The 21,039-nt window shown below is 40.5% G+C and overlaps 1 long non-coding RNA gene across 1 annotated transcript; it reads right to left on the reverse strand.

The window, feature by feature from the left end:
* Positions 1-10,055: 10,055 nt before the first annotated feature.
* LOC135481331 (uncharacterized) lies at positions 10,056-12,323 on the reverse strand. Its single transcript, XR_010446002.1, has 3 exons — positions 12,200-12,323; positions 10,854-10,941; positions 10,056-10,133 (listed from the first exon to the last, which is right to left on the reverse strand). It is a non-coding gene; the product is annotated as an uncharacterized LOC135481331 (long non-coding RNA).
* Between the last annotated feature and the right edge of the window lie 8,716 nt (positions 12,324-21,039).

The following is a 21,039-nucleotide window of genomic DNA, read 5'->3' on the forward strand; positions in this document are numbered from 1 at the left end:
TTGTCAGGGCATTCAGACCTTGGCGTATCACACTTCAGTTAGGACATCCCTACCTTCGTGCATCACGCGTTTGTCAGGGCATCCTGACTTTGCCGTATCACGCGTTTGTCGGGACATTCCGACCTTGTAGTATCACGCATTTGTCAGGATATTTCGTCCTTGGCGTATCAAACTTCAGTTAGGACATCCCTACCTTCGTGTATCAAGAGCTTGTCAGGACATTCCGACCTTGGCGTATCACACTTCAGTTAGAACAGTAAGTTACAATGAATAAACAGAAGCAAATATCTTACGCTGACTTTAACAGAAATTCGCAGTTGTCGTGCAGGCTTTAGAGAAATCCGAATAGAATGGATTACCATTGTCCTTTTCACACCTATCACTGATCTTTTTCTAAAACTTTATTGAGATCCTAAAAATCTAAAAAAATAGTACATTTCAGTTATTCATATCAGAAACTGCTGCATAAAATAATGTTATTATATACTTTCTGCTGGTGTATAGCAGTGGCTCTTGTGGCTGGTCGAATGGAAATACACGTAGGACAGGTGTTTTTTGCATGATTTGCACCTTTCGATCAAAATGGATCTAGAGCTCAAACGTATTCACTGAATTAAAATTCTGCAAGTCGCACCGAGTTAGAACATCTTTATGATGGACATTTTCATGCTGACGTGAGATAAAGGATACGGAACACTGTCAAGTTTTGACGAGAAAAAAACGGTGAAAACACTTTTTTCAACCTGCAATTCCTTAACAGGAAAGACTGAAAGAACTAATTCTCGAAATCGTGATTAAAGGAGACGAAGTGGTCTATCGTTCAATCGGAGTGCGTATCAGACTGAAGGCGACTGACATGTCTGTCCCAGCAGTGGAGAATGTGAAACTGAAAATTGAGTGATCAGACAGACATGCGAGTGTTACCTGCTCGAACTCAATCCCGGGACCTCGCTGTCCTTACACAACTATTTATTTGATTGGTATTTTACGCCCTACTCAAGACTATTTCACTTATACTACAGCGGCCAGTATTATGGTTGGAGGAAACCGGGCAGAGCTCGGGGGAAACCCACGACAATCTGCAGGTTGCTGAAGACCTTCACACGTAGGCACACACAACTATGGGTTTTTAATCGCTAAACACTAATCTACAGGTGCAACCTGAAGTTAGTATTTATTTCTTTAACATCAATGTGTTAAGGTGTTTTTATTTCTTTTGTTAATTTATTGTTTTGGCCTCAATAAGGAAATCCTACCCAAAGAAAACCGGCATTGAAATGCAAATTTTGTACAATATGTGTTCTAACCACAACTTCCTCCTTCTCTAAATCATGACATAAAAAGGTCCAAAACTGCATAAAATTGACCGAAATGAACAATGTTGCATTCTTAGTTGGCAGCAGCATCTACAACAATGCCAAAATTGACAATTTGTTACAAACCAATATATACTCGTACATGTTTAAAACGTGTTTTATAAAGATATTAATTTTGTAAAGGTATTAATATTTGGACAGGTTTGATGCATCAGCTATGAGCCATATCCTGACCTTACCATCTCACTTACTTTTCGCAGATATCGTTAAGGCCAAACTGACTGATGTTTATGAACAAAACGTACTTACCTTGAGATGCGATGAACCTCTTTGGCTTCTCAAATCCCTGTGGTGAAATTAACACAAAATTATCTGCATACCAACGGGTAGAATCGGAATTTATTAATAACCATTGCCAAATTTCTTATAACTTTCTCAGTTTTCATCTCATGTTGAATTAACGGTGTAAACCGGTTACGCTGAAAAATTGACAGTAAACTACATGTGGCTATGTAATTATCTTGATATATCTGGGCACAGCGCACGCAGAGCTTTGTTAATTAATCCCCACAAATGTGACGGTAGGTGATTTTATAAAGTTTTACGAAAAGAGTAATGCATAATACTGGTAATACCATAATCAAAAAGACCTGGAAAAGAATAGTGCCTAATACTGGTAATACCAGAATCAAAAAGACCTGGAAAGGAATAGTGCCTAATACTGGTGATACCTGAATCAAAAAGACTTGGAAAAGAATAGTGCATAATACTGGTAATTCGTGAATCAATAAGACCCAGAAAAGAATAATGTCTAATACTGGTAACACGTGAAGCAATAAGTTCCAGAAAAAATAGTGCATAACACTGGTAATAAGTTAATCAATCAGACCCATAAAGGTATAGCGCCTAACACTCGTAATACGTCAATCAATAAGATGAGGAAACGAATCATGGGGTATAGATTTTAGCCACGTTTTGTCATCTTAGTCACTCAAAATAGACGATGACAATTATGCTTTGTGTCTGTGACATTCAGTGTGGTGACATTGGCGGTTGGCTTAGTGTTTGTATCTTGTGTATGTCATGCAGTGTAATGATATTGGCGACTGGCTTTGTCTCCGCATGTTGTATTTGTCATTCAGTGCTGTGACACGGGCTACTGGCTTTATGTCTGTATACTGTATTTGTCATTCAGAGAGACCTTGACGACTGGCTTTATGTCTGTATCTTGTATATGTTATTCAGTGTAGTTACCTTGACGACTGGCTCTGTGTCTGCATATTGTATTTGTTACTCCAGCCGTAAGTGGGAAGGTCTGCCAGCCATCTGCGGTTGGTCGTGGGTTTCCCACGGGCTCTGCCCGGTTTCGTCCCACTGTAAAGCTGGTCGCCGTCGTATAAGTGAAATATTCTTGAGTACGGCGTAAAACACCAATCAAATAAATAAATAAATGTTTGTCATTCAGTGAGACCTTGACGACTGACTTTGTGCCTGCATCTTGTCAAGATCTCACTGAATGACATTGAAGACATTGGCGACTGGCTTTATGTTTGTATCTTGTATATGCCAGTCAGTGTAGTGACAATGACGACTGGCTTGTATCTTGTATATGTCATGGGGTGTAGTGACATTGACGCCTGGCTTTGTGATTGTATGTTGTATTTGTTAAACATTGTAGTGAACTTGACGACTGGCTTTGTGTATATATCTTGAATATGCCATTCAGTGTAGTGACAATGACGACTGGCTTTGTGTCTGTCTCTTGTATATGTCATTCAGAGAAGTGACCTTGATGGCTAATTTTGTGTTTATATCTTGTATATGCCAATCAGTGTAGTTACCATGACGACTGGCTTTGTGTCTGTATCCTGTATATGTTATTCTGTGTAGTGACCTGGAGGACTAGCTTTTTGTTTTTGTCTTGTATATGTCATGGGGTGTAGTGACCTGGAGGACTAGCTTTTTGTTTGTGTCTTGTATATGTCATGGGGTGTAGTGACCTGGAGGACTAGCTTTTTGTTTTTGTCTTGTATATGTCATGGGGTGTAGTGACCTGGATGACTGGCTTTTTGTTTGTGTCTTGTATATGTCATGGGGTGTAGTGACCTGGAGGACTAGCTTTTTGTTTTTGTCTTGTATATGTCATGGGGTGTAGTGACCTGGAGGACTAGCTTTTTGTTTGTGTCTTGTATATGTCATGGGGTGTAGTGACCTGGATGACTGGCTTTTTGTTTGTGTCTTGTATATGTCATGGGGTGTAGTGACCTGGAGGACTAGCTTTTTGTTTGTGTCTTGTATATGTCATGGGGTGTAGTGACCTGGAGGACTAGCTTTTTGTTTGTGTCTTGTATATGTCATGGGGTGTAGTGACCTGGAGGACTAGCTTTTTGTTTTTGTCTTGTATATGTCATGGGGTGTAGTGACCTGGAGGACTGGCTTTTTGTTTGTGTCTTGTATATGTCATGGGGTGTAGTGACCTGGAGGACTAGCTTTTTGTTTTTGTCTTGTATATGTCATGGGGTGTAGTGACCTGGAGGACTAGCTTTTTGTTTGTGTCTTGTATATGTCATGGGGTGTAGTGACCTGGAGGACTGGCTTTTTGTTTGTGTCTTGTATATGTCATGGGGTGTAGTGACCTGGAGGACTGGCTTTTTGTTTGTGTCTTGTATATGTCATGGGGTGTAGTGACCTGGAGGACTAGCTTTTTGTTTGTGTCTTGTATATGTCATGGGGTGTAGTGACCTGGAGGACTGGCTTTTTGTTTGTGTCTTGTATATGTCATGGGGTGTAGTGACCTGGAGGACTAGCTTTTTGTTTGTGTCTTGTTTATGTCATGGGGTGTAGTGACCTAGATGACTGGCTTTTTGTTTGTGTCTTGTTTATGTCATGGGGTGTACTGACCTGAAGGACTGGCTTTTTGTTTGTGTCTTGTATATGTCATGGGGTGTAGTGACCTGGAGGACTAGCTTTTTGTTTGTGTCTTGTATATGTCATGGGGTGTAGTGACCTGGAGGACTAGCTTTTTGTTTGTGTCTTGTTTATGTCATGGGGTGTAGTGACCTGGATGACTGGCTTTTTGTTTGTGTCTTGTATATGTCATGGGGTGTAGTGACCTGGAGGACTAGCTTTTTGTTTGTGTCTTGTTTATGTCATGGGGTGTAGTGACCTGGAGGACTAGCTTTTTGTTTGTGTCTTGTATATGTCATGGGGTGTAGTGACCTGAAGGACTGGCTTTTTGTTTGTGTCTTGTATATGTCATGGGGTGTAGTGACCTGGAGGACTGGTATTTTGTTTGTGTCTTGTTTATGTCATGGGGTGTAGTGACCTGGATGACTGGCTTTTTCTTTGTGTCTTGTTTATGTCATGGGGTGTAGTGACCTGGATGACTGGCTTTTTGTTTGTGTCTTGTATATGTCATGGGGTGTAGTGACCTGGAGGACTAGCTTTTTGTTTGTGTCTTGTATATGTCATGAGGTGTAGTGACCTGGATGACTGGCTTTTTGTTTGTGTCTTGTTTATGTCATGGGGTGTAGTGATATTGACGACTGGCTTTGTGTCTGTATCGTGCACCGGTTATTCAGTGTAGTGACACTGACGACTGGCTTTTTGTTTGTATCTTGCATATGTCATGGGATGTAGTGATATTGAGGGCGGGCTTTGTGTTTGCATCTTGTATATGCCAATCGGTGTAGTGACATTGGTGACTGTCTTCGTGTCTGTATCTTGTATATGTCATTCGGTGTATAAACCTTGACGGCTGGCTTTGTGTATGTATGTTGTATTTGTTATTCATTATAGTGAGCTAGACGGCTGACTTTCTGTGGGTATCTTGTATTCGTCATTCAGAGTAGTAACCTTGATGGCTGACTTTGTGTGTGTCTCTTGTATTTGTCATTCAGTGTAGTGAACTTCATGGCTGGCTTTATGCCTGTATCTTGTATGTCTTTCAGCCTAGTGATCTTGAAGACTGACTTTGTGTGTAATGACACGGACGATTGGCTTTATGTCTGTATTGTGACGTAATTTGCTATCGAGGTTATGCCTAGTGCTGTTTTCGTAAGTACCCGAGGTCGCGTGGTTGGTAAGTAAAAGATGCTAAAACGTTCAGTTAAATTCTGCTTTCCTGAGTTCATTTATTGACAACTTGTGCACTCAACAAACTCGTTTAAAGACGAAACATGGTGTCCGAAGTAGAAAGGACTCTCGTCCTACTGCGTGATGTTCCAGAGACTATCTACTCTCGTCGAACGACTCTCTCCATGCGCTACGTCGGATCAGCGATGTCGGATTTATTGTGAGTGAGTGATTTTTCCCCTTCGATAGTGCTCAATCTGATTGTTTTGTCAGTAAACAGAGGCGCAACAATTAACTTTACCTGCTTTGTTAAAGTTTCTGAGGAATATTCAGAAGTGCGAATCGAGAAACTGTGACCTTTCTGTGTGCTTTCCTGTCTGCAACGCTGTATGGTGTTGTTGTGCCGACCAAACTACGGAAACGCGTTTGGAACATTTCACATGTGTGATAGTCTACAGCGACGTGGTTGGCCAGTAAAAGATGCTAAAATGTTCAGTTAAATTCTCCTTTCATTTATTGACAACTTGTGCACTCAACAAACTCGTTTAAGGACGATACATGTATGTTGCATTTGTCATTCAGTGTTGTGACACGGGCGACTGGCTTTATGTCTGTATTTTGTTGATGTCATTCAGAGAAGTTACCTTGACGGCTAGCTTTGTTTATGTATGTTGTATTTGTCATTCAGAGAAGTTACCTTGACGGCTAGCTTTGTTTATGTATGTTGTATTTGTCATTCAGTGTAGTGACCTTGACGACTGGCTTTGTGTCTGTCTCCTGTATTTGTCATTAAGAGAAGAGACCTTGACGGCTGGCCTTAGGTATATATCTTGAATATGTCATTCAGTGTAGTGACAATGACGACTGGCTTTGTGTCTGTCCCTTGTATTTGTTATTCAGTGTAGTGACGATGACGACTGGCCTTGTGTATATATCTTGACAATGACATTCAATATAGTGACAATGTCGACTGGCTTTGTGTCTGTCTCTTGTATTTGTCTTTCAGTGTAGTGACAATGACGACTGGCCTTGTGTATAAATCTTGAATATGCCGTTCAGTGTAGTGACAATGACGACTGGGCTTGTGTATATATCTTGAATATGCCATTCAGTGTAGCGTCGATGACGACTGGCTTTGTGTCTGTATCTTGTATTTGTCATTCAGTGTAGTGACGATGACGACTGGCTTTGTGTATATATCTTGAATATGTCATTCAGTGCAGTGACAATGACGACTGGTTTTGTGTATGTATCTTGAATATGTCATTCAGTGCAGTGACAATGACGGCTGGCTTTGTGTCTGTATCTTGCATTTGTCATTCAGTGCAGTGACAATGACGACTGGCTTTGTGTATATATCTTGAATATGTCATTCAGTGCAGTGACGATGACGACTGGCTTTGTGTATGTATCTTGAATATGTCATTCAGTGCAGTGACAATGGCGGCTGGCTTTGTGTATATATCTTGAATATGCCATTCAGTGCAGTGACAATGACGGCTGGCTTTGTGTATATATCTTGAATATGCCATTCAGTGCAGTGACAATGACGGCTGGCTTTGTGTATGTATCTTGAATATGTCATTCAGTGCAGTGACAATGACGGCTGGCTTTGTGTATATATCTTGAATATGTCATTCAGTGCAGTGACGATGACGACTGGATTTGTGTATGTATCTTGAATATGTCATTCAGTGCAGTGACAATGACGGCTGGCTTTGTGTATATATCTTGAATATGCCATTCAGTGCAGTGACAATGACGGCTGGCTTTTTGTATATATCTTGAATATGTCATTCAGTGCAGTGACGAAGACGACTGGCTTTGTGTATGTATCTTGAACATGTCATTCAGTGCAGTGACAATGACGGCTGGCTTTGTGTATATATCTTGAACATGCCATTCAGTGCAGTGACAATGACGGCTGGCTTTGTGTATATATCTTGAATATGTCATTCAGTGTAGTGACAATGACGGCTGGCTTTGTGTATATATCTTGAATATGTCATTCAGTGCAGTGACAGTGACGACTGGCTTTGTGTATATATCTTGAATATGTCATTCAGTGCAGTGACGATGACGACTGGCTTTGTGTATGTATCTTGAATATGTCATTCAGTGCAGTGACAATGACGGCTGGCTTTGTGTATATATCTTGAATATGTCATTCAGTGCAGTGACAGTGACGGCTGGATTTGTGTATATATCTTGAATATGTCATTCAGTGCAGTGACAATGACGGCTGGCTTTGTGTATGTATCTTGAATATGTCATTCAGTGCAGTGACAATGACGGCTGGCTTTGTGTATATATCTTGAATATGTCATTCAGTGCAGTGACAATGACGGCTGGCTTTGTGTATATATCTTGAATATGTCATTCAGTGCAGTGACGATGACGACTGGCTTTGTGTATATATCTTGAATATGTCATTCAGTGCAGTGACAATGACGACTGGCTTTGTGTATATATCTTGAATATGTCATTCAGTGCAGTGACGATGACGGCTGGCTTTGTGTATATATCTTGAATATGTCATTCAGTGTAGTGACGATGACGACTGGCTTTGTGTATGTATCTTGAATATGTCATTCAGTGCAGTGACAATGACGGCTGGCTTTGTGTATATATCTTGAATATGTCATTCAGTGTAATGACGACTGGCTTTGTGTATCAAGTGACCTTGATGGCTTGCTTTGCGTCCGTATCTTGAATATGCCATTCAGTGTAGTGACCTTGAAGGCTGGGTTTCTGTGGGTATCTTGCATTTGTCATTCAGAGAAGTGACCTTGACGGCCGATTTTGTGTCTGTCTCCTGTATTTGTGATTTAGTGCTCTGACCTTTACGACTGGCTTTGTGTCTGTATCTTGTAATTGTTATTCAGTGTAGTGACAATGACGGCTGACTTTGTGTCTGTCTCCTGTATTTGTGATTTAGTGCTGTGACTGTGACGGCTGACTTTGTGTCTGTATCTTGTATTTGTTATTCAGTGTAGTGACAATGACGGCTGGCTTTGTGTCTGTCTCCTGTATTTATCGTTCAGTGTAGTGACCTTGACGGCTGTTTTTTTTTATCTGATACTTATCATGGATAATGATATAATCCCACTGTCTGTTTGTATTCTATTCACATTAATTTTCTGGGCGTTGATACAATCCGACTGTCTGTTTGTGTTCTACTCACAATAATGTACGAGGCCTTTCATATGATCTGTCTGTCGGTTTGTGTTCTAGTCACATTAATATACGAGGAGTTGATAGAATCCGTCTGTCCATTGGTGTTCTACTCACAATTATACAAGAGGCGTTGATATCATATTTCTGTCTGTTTGTGTTCTCTTCACATAATTATACGAGGGGTTGATATAATTCGTCTGTCTGTTTGTGTTCTCGTCACATTAATATATGAGGGGTTGATAGAATCCGCTTGTCCATTGATGTTCTACCCACAATTATACAAGTGGCGTTGATATAATCTTTCTGCCTGTTTGTGTTCTCTTCACATTAACGAGGGGTTGATACAATCCGCCTGTCTGTTTGTGTTCTATTCACATTAATATACAAGGGGTTGATAGAATTCGTCTGTCTGTTTGTGTTCTATTCACATTAATATATGAGGGGTTGATATAATTCGTCTGTCTGTTTGTGTTCTGTTCGTATTAATATACGGGGTGTTGATATAATCCGACTGTCTGTTTGTGTTCTATTCACATAATTATACGAGGCGTTGATATAATTCGTCTGTCTGTTTGTTTTCTATTCACATTAATATACGAGGCGTTGATAGAATCCGACTGTCCGTTTGTGTTCTCTTCACATTAATATATGAGGGGTTGATATAATTTGTCTGTCTGTTTGTGTTCTCTTCACAGTAATATACGAGGCGTTGATATAATTCGTCTGTCTGTTTGTGTTCTATTCACATTAATATACAAGGCCTTGATATAATCTGTCTGTCTGTTTGTGTTCTCTTCACAGTAATATACGAGGCGTTGATAGAATCCGACTGTCCGTTTGTGTTCTATTCACATTAATATACGAGGCGTTGATATAATTCGTCTGTCTGTTTGTTTTCTATTCACATTAATATTCGAGGCGTTCATAGAATCCGACTGTCCGTTTGTGTTCTATTTACATTAATATACGAGGCGTTCATATAATTCGTCTGTCTGTTTGTTTTCTATTCACATTAATATATGAGGGGTTGATATAATTCGTCTGTCTGTTTGTGTTGCGTTCACATTAATATACGAGGCGTTGATAGAATTCGCCTGTCTGTTTGTGTTCTATTCACATTAATATATGAGGGGGTTGATGGAATCCGTCTGTCGGTTTGTGTTCTGTTCACATTAATATATGAGGGGCTGATAGAATCCGTCTGTCTGTTTGTGTTCTTTTCACATTAATATATGAGGGGTTGATATAATTCATCTGTCTGTTTGTGCTCTACTCACATTAATATACGAGGCCTTGATATAATCTTTCTGCCTGTTTGTGTTCTCTTCACATTAATATACGAGAGGTTGATAGAATCCGACTGTCCGTTTGTGTTCTATTCACATTAATATACGAGGCGTTGATATAATTCGTCTGTCTGTTTGTTTTCTATTCACATTAATATACGAGGCGTTGACATAGCCCGACTGTCTGTCTGTGTTCTACTTACATTAATATACGAGGCGTTGATATAATCCGACTGTCCACTTTTGTTCGAGGGTTTTAGAACCACGCGCGAATGGTCGTCTGAAAGTAGAGGTCATGTAAACATAATATACACCCGACGAATTATATTCGTTGCAAACCTGTAAAGAAACTGACAAGAGTTTGGCATGACACATCGTCAATTCTGAAAAACTGCACGTACAAAATACTTTGAATTCTTGTGTCACCCCTACAGAGAGAATATTCCAGGGCAAATGCAAAATTAAAAAACAAATGTGATGCCCGACATATTGTCAATTTCGTATTTACATGTTAACCAAAGATAAAAACTGCACATGGCAAACAATTAGAGTTGTAGAGAGGACATGAAGCTATGCCTGATCACATGACGGACAAAGGATTACTGTATATCATGTTGCCATGGTAACGACAGATATGGAGATCTGAGAGATACAACACATCGTAACATCTGTATCTATGTATGCACCAAACACTAAAACTCCCCATGTAAAACAATTGGAACTGTAGCTCAGACAAGAAACCATACCCAGTGATATAGTACATATGTAGACAACGACAATTGATACATTTTACAACCATAAAAATGGACAAATGTGAGGCGTCTACGTCTGTGTATCCACCACAACTCAGACCTATACATATGCTACATATTAGCCTTACAGCCAAGACACGAAGCAATATATATTTAATTACAGAGTGATTGTTGCTATTGCAACTAGTTTTATTACGGCTCCCTTCAAAGACAGCTTGCTTATGAACGACAGAACAGAAAATGCTCACATGCTACTAGATTTTTGTATCGACTCTTGATTTTGTTGCATGGCAGATCTGCCACGTCGTGCTTTGCCTGTAACCCCGCAGGAAATTTCTGAAAAATTTGAAATCATGTGAAAAAAGTCTGTATAAAATAGAAAACTGGTATATTTAGGAAGCCGACTTCTTCAAACCTAAGAAAACCTGAATGAGGAGTTCTCTGCATGTAATATGCCATAGTATTGCTACCATTATCTGTCATGTCACAAAACATCACATCACAGGCCTCCATACATATAATTATATCACACATTTATTTCGTTATTCTATTAATTTGTGCTTTAAAAGTTGCACAACACTACTTCGCTTGTAGAACAGCCGGCAGGTTACTGGTGCAAGTTTTTCTGGTAGGGGTTTACTGGTGCAGGTTTCCTGGTGGGGTTTACTAGTGCAGGTTTATTGCTGAGGGTTTACTGGTGCGGGTTTACTTTTGCAGGTTTACTGGTGCCAGGTTTACTTTTGCAGATTTACTGGTACGGGTTTACTGGTGCAGGTTTACTGGTGCGGGTCTACTTTTGCACGTTTTACTGGTACGGGTTTACTTTTGCAGGTTTACTGGTGGGATTTACTAATGCGAGTTTACTGGTGCGGGTTTACTGGTGCACGTTTACTGGTGCAGGTTTACTGGTGCCAGGTTTACTTTTGCAGATTTACTGGTACGGGTTTACTGGTGCAGGTTTACTGGTGCGGGTCTACTTTTGCACGTTTTACTGGTACGGGTTTACTTTTGCAGGTTTACTGGTGGGATTTACTAATGCGAGTTTACTGGTGCGGGTTTACTGGTGCACGTTTACTGGTGCACGTTTACTGGTGGGGGTTTACTGGTGCACGTTTACTGGTGGAGGTTTACTGGTGGGGGTTTACAGGTGCAGGTTTACTGGTGCAGGAAACATATTAGAGCGCAGTGAAGATTACCGTCCTTGGATTTGCCTTGCCACGCTCACGTTCTCTTGTGCTATGTTGACATCAGTACAGTAGTTGATGGACGTGTTTTTAACGTGTTTAGCGGTACACACAATAATGTCTCACTTATATGAATGCGGTTAGTTTTATGGATGGACGAAATCGGAGTTGCTGGGGGAAACCACCGAAAAGCAAGAAAAGCTTTCCCACTTCTGACGTTGTAATATGCACAACTTCAACAAACGCGGGTAAGCAAATTGGGCCCGTCAGCTCTGTTGATTGCTTATTATTGACAAAGCCCAACAGACAGTGAGAGCACAACACATGTCCTTATGTGTCGTTAACCACCCGGCCACCGCCCTCTTCCCTAAAACATGTAAAACAGCTATATCCCCACCTCCCCAGCTTACAGCGTATTCGGCGCTGAATCCATCAGAGGCTTTTTTCCTGTGATAATATTCCCAAAACTCGCCCACAGACACGACAGTTGTGATTGGATTCTCATAGGGTAGAGCGTCATCTGCTTCATTCATCTGAACTTGTACATTATCTGCATGGAGCCCTGACAATGGAAGGGTCAAAGGTCAGGCTCGGATTGTTCACATGCATAAAGTGGGAAATCTTCAACGATATAGCGTATAAACAATCAGTGTATACAAACAATACATCTAACAAATTTCCAAAGATGAGAAAGACGTGGGTTTGTTTAAAATATTTGATAACAAATGATGCTCGGATTGAAATTGATCCATTTGCACCGGCCATGTACAGATGTGGACAAGAGCAGTTGTATTATGAACTGTACCTCTGTTTTCCATGCCAATAGCGTGGTTTTCCGGTCTATCTGCCTGGTTCCTGGACAAACATAACGACCTGTCATTGCTGGATGACGAGCTGCGCCTCCTTTCAGGAGTGTCGTAAATAGTAAAAGGTGCAAAAGAAATAAATAAACTTTAAAAACCATAAAAAACAGAAGTTGGAAAATCGGTGTTATCTGGACAGAAGCACGATGAATAATGTTGGTTCGACTTAAACCTTCCTGGTACAGCCGCAACCTAAAGATTGATCAAAGTTGTGACCGCTTTACATATTCTATAACCTGTCCACCGTTCCACAGAACTCTTTGTGTTTACTGAAGCTATTAATGCTGTACGCAGCATTAGTTTCCAGACATTCAAATATACACAACGCTGAAGGCGTTTTAAGGGTAGTAGAAACAAACTGTTTCTAACCAAGCCGCTCGTTAGTTTAATTTTTTTGTCCAAACCCATGGACATTTAAACCTGTACTGCGCTTGTCTAAATTATAGTCGGAGGAAACCTGGTACACCCCGCAGGAAACCAGACAGAGTCAGAAAGAGACCAGACAGAGTTTGTAGGAAACTAGGGGAGTTTCTGAAGGAACTGACCCTCCTCACAATGACGGGTGCTTGAAGCTGTCACGTGAATTTGTTCCCTCAAATGCTCATCGTTTTTCGGTATGACGGACACAGATTTTTTAAGGCTCTGTGAACTGTAACCGTGAAATAATCTATACCATGATAAGCGACTACCTGTATAGGATGACGACGACAACAACAACAGCCACTAGGAGAAGGGCCCCGACAATGCCGCCTGCTATTTTACCCGCCGATGAGCCTTGGTCGGCCATGGCTTTCAGAGCTGCAATATATCCCAGATACAATTAACGTTTGGCTCAGTCATACTGAAAGTGTATGGTGTTTAATTATGTTATTAAACCGGTCAGCCAAAGATATTTAATGTCAGGCCTGACATTAAATATCTTTGGCTGACCGGTTAAAAATGTGACATTGCAGATCAAAATCTTAACAATTAGCCGCTGACAAAGGAATTCACGTGTTTGAGCGATCACGTGCTGTAATCATCAGAATGGATAGAGTGGTTGACTGCGCATATACCTGTAATCATCAGAATAGATAGAATGGTTGACTGAGCATATACCTGTAATCCTCAGAATAGATAGAATGGTTGACTGCGCATACACCTGTAATCATCAAAATAGATAGAGTGGTTGACTGCGCATATACCTGTAATCATCAAAATAGATAGAGTGGTTGACTGCGCATATACCTGTAATCGTCAAAATAGATAGAGTGGTTGATTGCGCATATACCTGTTATCATCAGAATGGATAGAGTGGTTGACTGCGCATATACCTGTAATCATCAAAATAGATAGAGTGGTTGACTGCGCATATACCTGTAATCATCAAAATAGATAGAGTGGTTGACTGCGCATATACCTGTAATCATCAAAATAGATAGAGTGGTTGACTGCGCATATACCTGTAATCATCAGAATAGATAGAGTGGTTGACTGGGCATATACCTGTAATCATTAGAATAGAGTGGTTGACTGCGCATATACCTGTAATCATCAGAATGGATAGAGTGGTTGACTGCGCATATACCTGTAATCATCAAAATAGATAGTGGTTGACTGCGCATATACCTGTAATCATCAAAATAGATAGACTGGTTGACTGCGCATATACCTGTAATCATCAAAATAGATAGAGTGGTTGACTGCGCATATACCTGTAATCATCAGAATAGATAGAGTGGTTGACTGGGCATATACCTGTAATCATTAGAATAGATAGAGTGGTTGACTGCGCATATACCTGTAATCATCAGAATGGATAGAGTGGTTGACTGCGCATATACCTGTAATCATCAAAATAGATAGTGGTTGACTGCGCATATACCTGTAATCATCAAAATAGATAGAGTGGTTGACTGCGCATATACCTGTAATCATCAAAATAGATAGAGTGGTTGACTGCGCATATACCTGTAATCATCAAAATAGATAGAGTGGTTGACTGCGCATATACCTGTAATCATCAGAATGGATAGAGTGGTTGACTGCGCATATACCTGTAATCATCAAAATAGATAGACTGGTTGACTGCGCATATACCTGTAATCATCAGAATGGATAGAGTGGTTGACTGCGCATATACCTGTAATCATCAAAATAGATAGTGGTTGACTGCGCATATACCTGTAATCATCAAAATAGATAGAGTGGTTGACTGCGCATATACCTGTAATCATCAAAATAGATAGAGTGGTTGACTGCGCATATACCTGTAATCATCAAAATAGATAGAGTGGTTGACTGCGCATATACCTGTAATCATCAGAATAGATAGAGTGGTTGACTGCGCATATACCTGTAATCATCGAAATAGATAGAGTGGTTGACTGCGCATATACCTGTAATCATCAGAATAGACAGAGTGGTTGACTGCGCATATACCTGTAATCATCAGAATAGATAGACTGGTTGACCGAGCATATACCTGTAATCATCAGAATGGATAGAGTGGTTGACTGCGCATATACCTGTAATCATCAAAATATATAGTGGTTGACTGCGCATATACCTGTTATCATCAAAATAGATAGAGTGGTTGACTGCGCATATACCTGTAATCATCAGAATAGATAGAGTGGTTGACTGCGCATATACCTGTAATCATCAAAATAGATAGACTGGTTGACTGAGCATATACCTGTAATCATCAAAATAGATAGAGTGGTTGACTGCGCATATACCTGTAATCATCAGAATAAATAGACTGGTTGACTGCGCATATACCTGTAATCATCAGAATGGACAGAGTGGTTGACTGCGCATATACCTGTAATCATCAGAATAAATAGACTGGTTGACTGCGCATATACCTGTAATCATCAGAATGGACAGAGTGGTTGACTGCGCATATACCTGTAATCATCAGAATGGACAGAGTGGTTGACTGCGCATATACCTGTAGTCATCAGAGTAGACAGAGTGGTTGACTGTGTTAGGGGGAAAACTGCTGTCGGAAACCGCCGAAGTGCAGTTCGTACATTTCCGGTAGAATTCTTCTTCCAAGAAGGCAGCGAATAGTGCAGTTCGTTTTCCGCTTGACGATCGGGAAACCGGAATGTTGGACGTAGGCTCCGACTTTACACTAACAAGCCGGCAGTTTTAACAACTCTCATTGGCTAAGAGGAAACACACATCAGGGTTTTAAAGATGGACCCGATGAACTCAGCGATTTATGCCAGCTTTGCCGTATTCAGACTTTACGTGTAAGGTGAGGAAAAATTGCAAAATTATGCAGCAGACACCACCAGATAGAAAAAATGTGCCCTTTTCAGCCTATAGTGTCATTGTTTTAAGTTTTCTTCCCCTATAAATTGTACTGTAGACGCAGACAGCATGGGCTCAATCCTTGGAGAAATCCCTTGGTTTTTCTTTATGGTATTAGTGCAGACTTCCTCCCTCTGGTATGACGTCGCTGGAGTGTGGCATAATATATTGTTATTATTATTATTAGGGATCCCGTTCTTCCCGAACGGGATCCCTATTGTTATTGTTCTGTTTTTTCTTATTATTATTATTAGGGATCCCGTTCTCCCGAACGGGATCCCTATTGTAATCGTTCTGTTTTTTCTTATTATTAGGGATCCCGTTCTCCCGAACGGGATCCCTATTGTAATCGTTCTGTTTTTTCTTATTATTATTATTATTATTATTTTTTTTTCACCGACTTTGTTCGCATGGAAACTTTTTTACCGTTTAACATACAGGTCTGAAATTTTGCACACATATTCTGGCGGTGAATACCTCGGGACAAATTCTCCACTTTTTTGCCATGTCACGTGGTTCGGACGCCATATTGGATTTTGTGTAAAATCTTTAAAAATCTTCTTCTCCAGAACCACTGAACCGATCGGTTTCAAATTTGACATGCTGCTAGTAAGTTACGAGTTCTTTAAAGTTTGCGAAAATGGTTCACTTCCGGTCAAAATTCTGGAAGTTCGCTATTGGTCGAATTTATGACGTCACAAAAAGTTCTCAAAGTTCATTTGTTCTGAATGCATTCTGGTGTATCTTGAGCTGCTGATTCTGAATCTGCTTGTATTTTTTGCATATCTGTGTAACTTTCTGAGATATTAGCAAAAAACTCAAAAAAGTGACGTAACTTCAATGACCTGTAACTCGAGATCTGTGGAAGCTAGAAATGTGCAACCTGCACGAAATTGTAGCCCAAGACATGCTCTTTCGAGCATTCGTCAACAGATTTGAGCTCCGATCAACAGTTTTTTCGCTACAAGCGTTTAAATCACAACACCGTTTTTTGTTTAGAAAAAGGTGCTAATCCTATTGCTTTAACATGGAGTTAGATGGGGACTGGACTGGGTTTGTAGTATTTGACCTGATGCTTTCGGCTACACTGTCCGTGATCTCCCGAAACGGTTGTAGGATGACATTGATTCCAGTTCCCATCTAACTCCAGTACTCTATTAGATGGCGTAGAGATCTAACTACAACAGCAAACGACATGGACCTGTAAAAGTTAGCTTTGTTTTGCGCAGACCTCGTGCTCTTTACTATACGTTAAACAATCCAGGGTGATTAACAAATATGGATATGTGAACTGGTCCAAGTGCTGACTTTCTAACGATGGCCGAGCTATGAGTGGAATAGTGAGTCTGTGCATGGCATGTCGTGGATTGAGATGTGAATGTACAAACTTGCTGTTACACTGGTCGTGTTTTTGCCTTATTTCTTACAATTAGCGGGCTAAGTCTGCCAAGGAACGACCGTTTTTCACTGGGCATAGCGTAGCATCATTAAGGTCGCCAATCTATTCGAGGGAATGGAAATGACCGGCCGACTGCCTCAATGGCGAAAGGTGTAAGGTCGCATGGAAACTTTGAAAGCCGTGTATGTGGAACATGTGTCCTTCGAACACAGAACATGAAGGGGAAAACTTCATCGATCCGATCCGGGATCCCGGCCTAGGATCTGCTATTCGCAGATCCATTCTAGTTAGGGATCCCGTTCTCCCGAACGGGATCCCTATTGTAATCGTTCTGTTTTTTCTTATTATTATTATTATTATTATTATTATTTTTTTTTTTTCACCGACTTTGTTAGCAAGGAAACTTTTTTACTGTTCAACATACAGGTCTCATATTTTGCACACATATTCTGGCGGAGATTTTCCAGGGATAAATTCTCCATTTTTTTTTCATGTCACGTGGTTCGGCCGCCATATTGGATTTTGTGTAAAATCTTTAAAAATCTTCTTCTCCAGAACCACTGAACCGATCGTTTTCAAATTTGACATGCAGCTAGTAGGTTACGAGTTCTTTAAAGTTTGCGAAAATGGTTCACTTCCGGTCAAAATTCGGGAAGCTCGCCATTGGTCGAATTTGTGACGTCACAAAAAGTTCTCAAAGTTCAATTGTTCTGAACGTATTCTGATGTATCTTGAGCTGCTGATTCTGAATCTGCTTGTATTTTTTGCATATCTGTGTAACTTTTTGAGATATTAGCAAAAAACTCAAAAAAATTACGTAAGTTCAATGACCTGTAACTCGAGAACTATGGCAGCTAGAAATGTGCAACCTGCACGAAATTGTAGAACAAGACATGCTCTTTCGATCACTCGTCAACAGATTTGATCTCGGATCAATAGTTTTTTCGCTAGAAGCGTTTAAATGACAACACCGTTTTTTGTTCAGAAAAAGACGGGAATCCTATTGCTTTAACATGGAGTTAGATGGGGACTGGACTGGGTTTGTAGTATTTGACCTGATGCTTTCGGCTACACTGTCCGTGATCTCCCCAAACGGTTGTAGGATGACATTGATTCCATTTCACATCTAACTCCAGTACTCTATTAGAGGGCGTAGAGATCTAACTACAACAGCAAACGACGTGGACCTGTAAAAGTTAGTATTGTTTTGCGTAGACCTTGTCCTCTTTACTATACGTTAAACAGACCAGGGAGATTGACAGATATGGATATGTGAACTGGTCCTAGTGCTGACTTTCTAACGATGGCCGAGCTATCAGTGGAGCAGTGAGTCCGTGCATGGCAGGTCGTGGATTGAGATGTCAATGTACAAACTTGCTGTTACACTGGTCGTGTTTTTGCGTTATTTCTTACAAATAGCGGGCTAAATCTACCAAGAAACGGCCGTTTTTAACCGGGCATAGCGTGGCATCATTAGGGTCGCCGATCTATTCGAGGGAATACAAATGACCGGCCGACTGCCTCAGTGACAAATGGTGTAAGGTCGCATGGAAACTTTGAAAGCCGTGTATGTGGAACATGTGTCCTTCGAACACAGAACATGAAGGGGAAAACGTCATCGATCAGATCCGGGATCCCGGCCTAGGATCTGCTATTCGCAGATCCATTCTAGTTATTATTATTATTATTTTTTTTTCACCGACTTTGTTCGCATGGAAACTTTTTTACCGTTCAACATACAGGTCTGAAATTTTGCACACATATTCTGGCGGTAAATATCTCGGGACAAATTCTCCACTTTTTTGCTATGTCACGTGGTTCGGACGACATATTGGATTTTGTGTAAAACTTTTAAAAATCTTCTTCTCAAGAACCACTGAACCGATCGGTTTCAAATTTAACATGCAGCTAGTAAGTTACGAGTCCTTTAAAGTTTGCGAAAATGGTTCACTTCCGGTCAAAACTCTGGAAGTTCGCTATTGGTCGAAATTGTGACGTCACAAAAAGTTCTCAAAGTTCAATTGTTCTGAACGTATTCTGATGTATCTTGAGCTGCTGATTCCGAATCTGCACGTATTTTTTGCATATCTGTGTAACCTTTTGAGATATAAGCAAAAAACTAAAAAAGTGACAGAACTTGAATGACCTGTAACTCGAGAACTATGACAGCTAGAAATGTGCAACCTGCACGAAATTGTAGCCTAAGACATGCTCTTTCGAGCATTCGTCAATGGATTTGAGCTGCGATCGATAGATTTTTCGCTACAAGCGTTTAAATGACAACACCGTTTTTTGTTTGGAAAAAGGTGGAAATCCCATTGCTTTAACATGGAGTTAGATGGGGACTGGACTGGGTTTGTAGTATTTAACCTGATGCTTTCGGCTACACTGTCCGTGATTTCCCGAAACGGTTGTAGGATGACATTGATTCCAGTTCCCATCTAACTCCAGTACTCTATTAGAAGGCGTAGAGATCTAACTACAACAGCAAATGACATGGACCTGTAAAAGTTAGCTTTGTTTTGCGCAGACCTCGTGCTCTTTACTATACGTTAAACAGTTCAGGGTGATTGACAGATATGGGCATGTGCCGTGGTCCAAGTGCTGACTTTCTAACGATGGCCAAGCTATCAGTGGAGCTGTGAGTCTGTACAAACTTTGTGTTGCACTAGTCGTGTTTTTGCATTATTTCTTACAATTAATGGGCTAAGTCTGCCAAGGAACGACCGTTTTTCACTGGGCATAGCGTAGCATCATTAAGGTCGCCGATCTATTTGAGGGATTGCAAATGACCGGCCGACTGCCTCAGTGACAAACGGTGTAAGGTCGCATAGAAACTTTGAAAGCCGTGTATGTGGAACATGGGTCCTTCGAACACAGATCATGAAGGGAAAACGTCATCGATCAGATCCGGGATCCCGGCCTAGGATCTGCTATTCGCAGATCCATTCTAGTTAGGGATCCCGTTCTCCCGAACGGGATCCCTATTGTAATCGTTCTGTTTTTTCTTATTATTATTATTATTATTTTTTTTTCACCGACTTTGTTCGCATGGAAACTTTTTTACCGTTGAACATACAGGTCTGAAATTTTGCACACATATTCTGGCGGTGAATACCTCGGGACAAATTCTCCACTTTTTTGCCATGTCACGTGGTTCGTGCGCCATATTGGATTTTGTGTAAAATCTTTAAAAATCTTCTTCTCCAGAACCACTGAACCGATCGGTTTCAAATTATACATGCTGCTAGTAAGTTACGAGTTCTTTAAAGTTTGCGAAAATGGTTTACTTGCGGTCAAAATTCTGGAAGTTCGCCATTGGTCGAATTTATGACGTCACAAAAAGTTCTCAAAGTTCAAATGTTCTCAACGTATTCTGGTGTATCTTGAGCTGCTGATTCTGAATCTGCTTGTATTTTTCGCATATCTGTGCAACTTTTTGAGATATGAGCAAAAAACTCAAAAAAGTGACGTAACTTCAATGACCTGTAACTCGAGATCTGTGGGAGCTAGAAATGTGCAACCTGCACGAAATTGTAGCCCAAGACATGCTCTTTCGAGCATTCGTCAACAGATTTGAGCTCCGATCAATAGTTTTTTTGCTACAAGCGTTTAAATGACAACACCGTTTTTTGTTTAGAAAAAGGTGCTAATCCTATTGCTTTAACATGGAGTTAGATGGGGA

This window comes from Liolophura sinensis, unplaced genomic scaffold, assembly GCF_032854445.1.
Source record: "Liolophura sinensis isolate JHLJ2023 unplaced genomic scaffold, CUHK_Ljap_v2 scaffold_23, whole genome shotgun sequence".
NCBI classification, from domain to species: domain Eukaryota; kingdom Metazoa; phylum Mollusca; class Polyplacophora; order Chitonida; family Chitonidae; genus Liolophura; species Liolophura sinensis.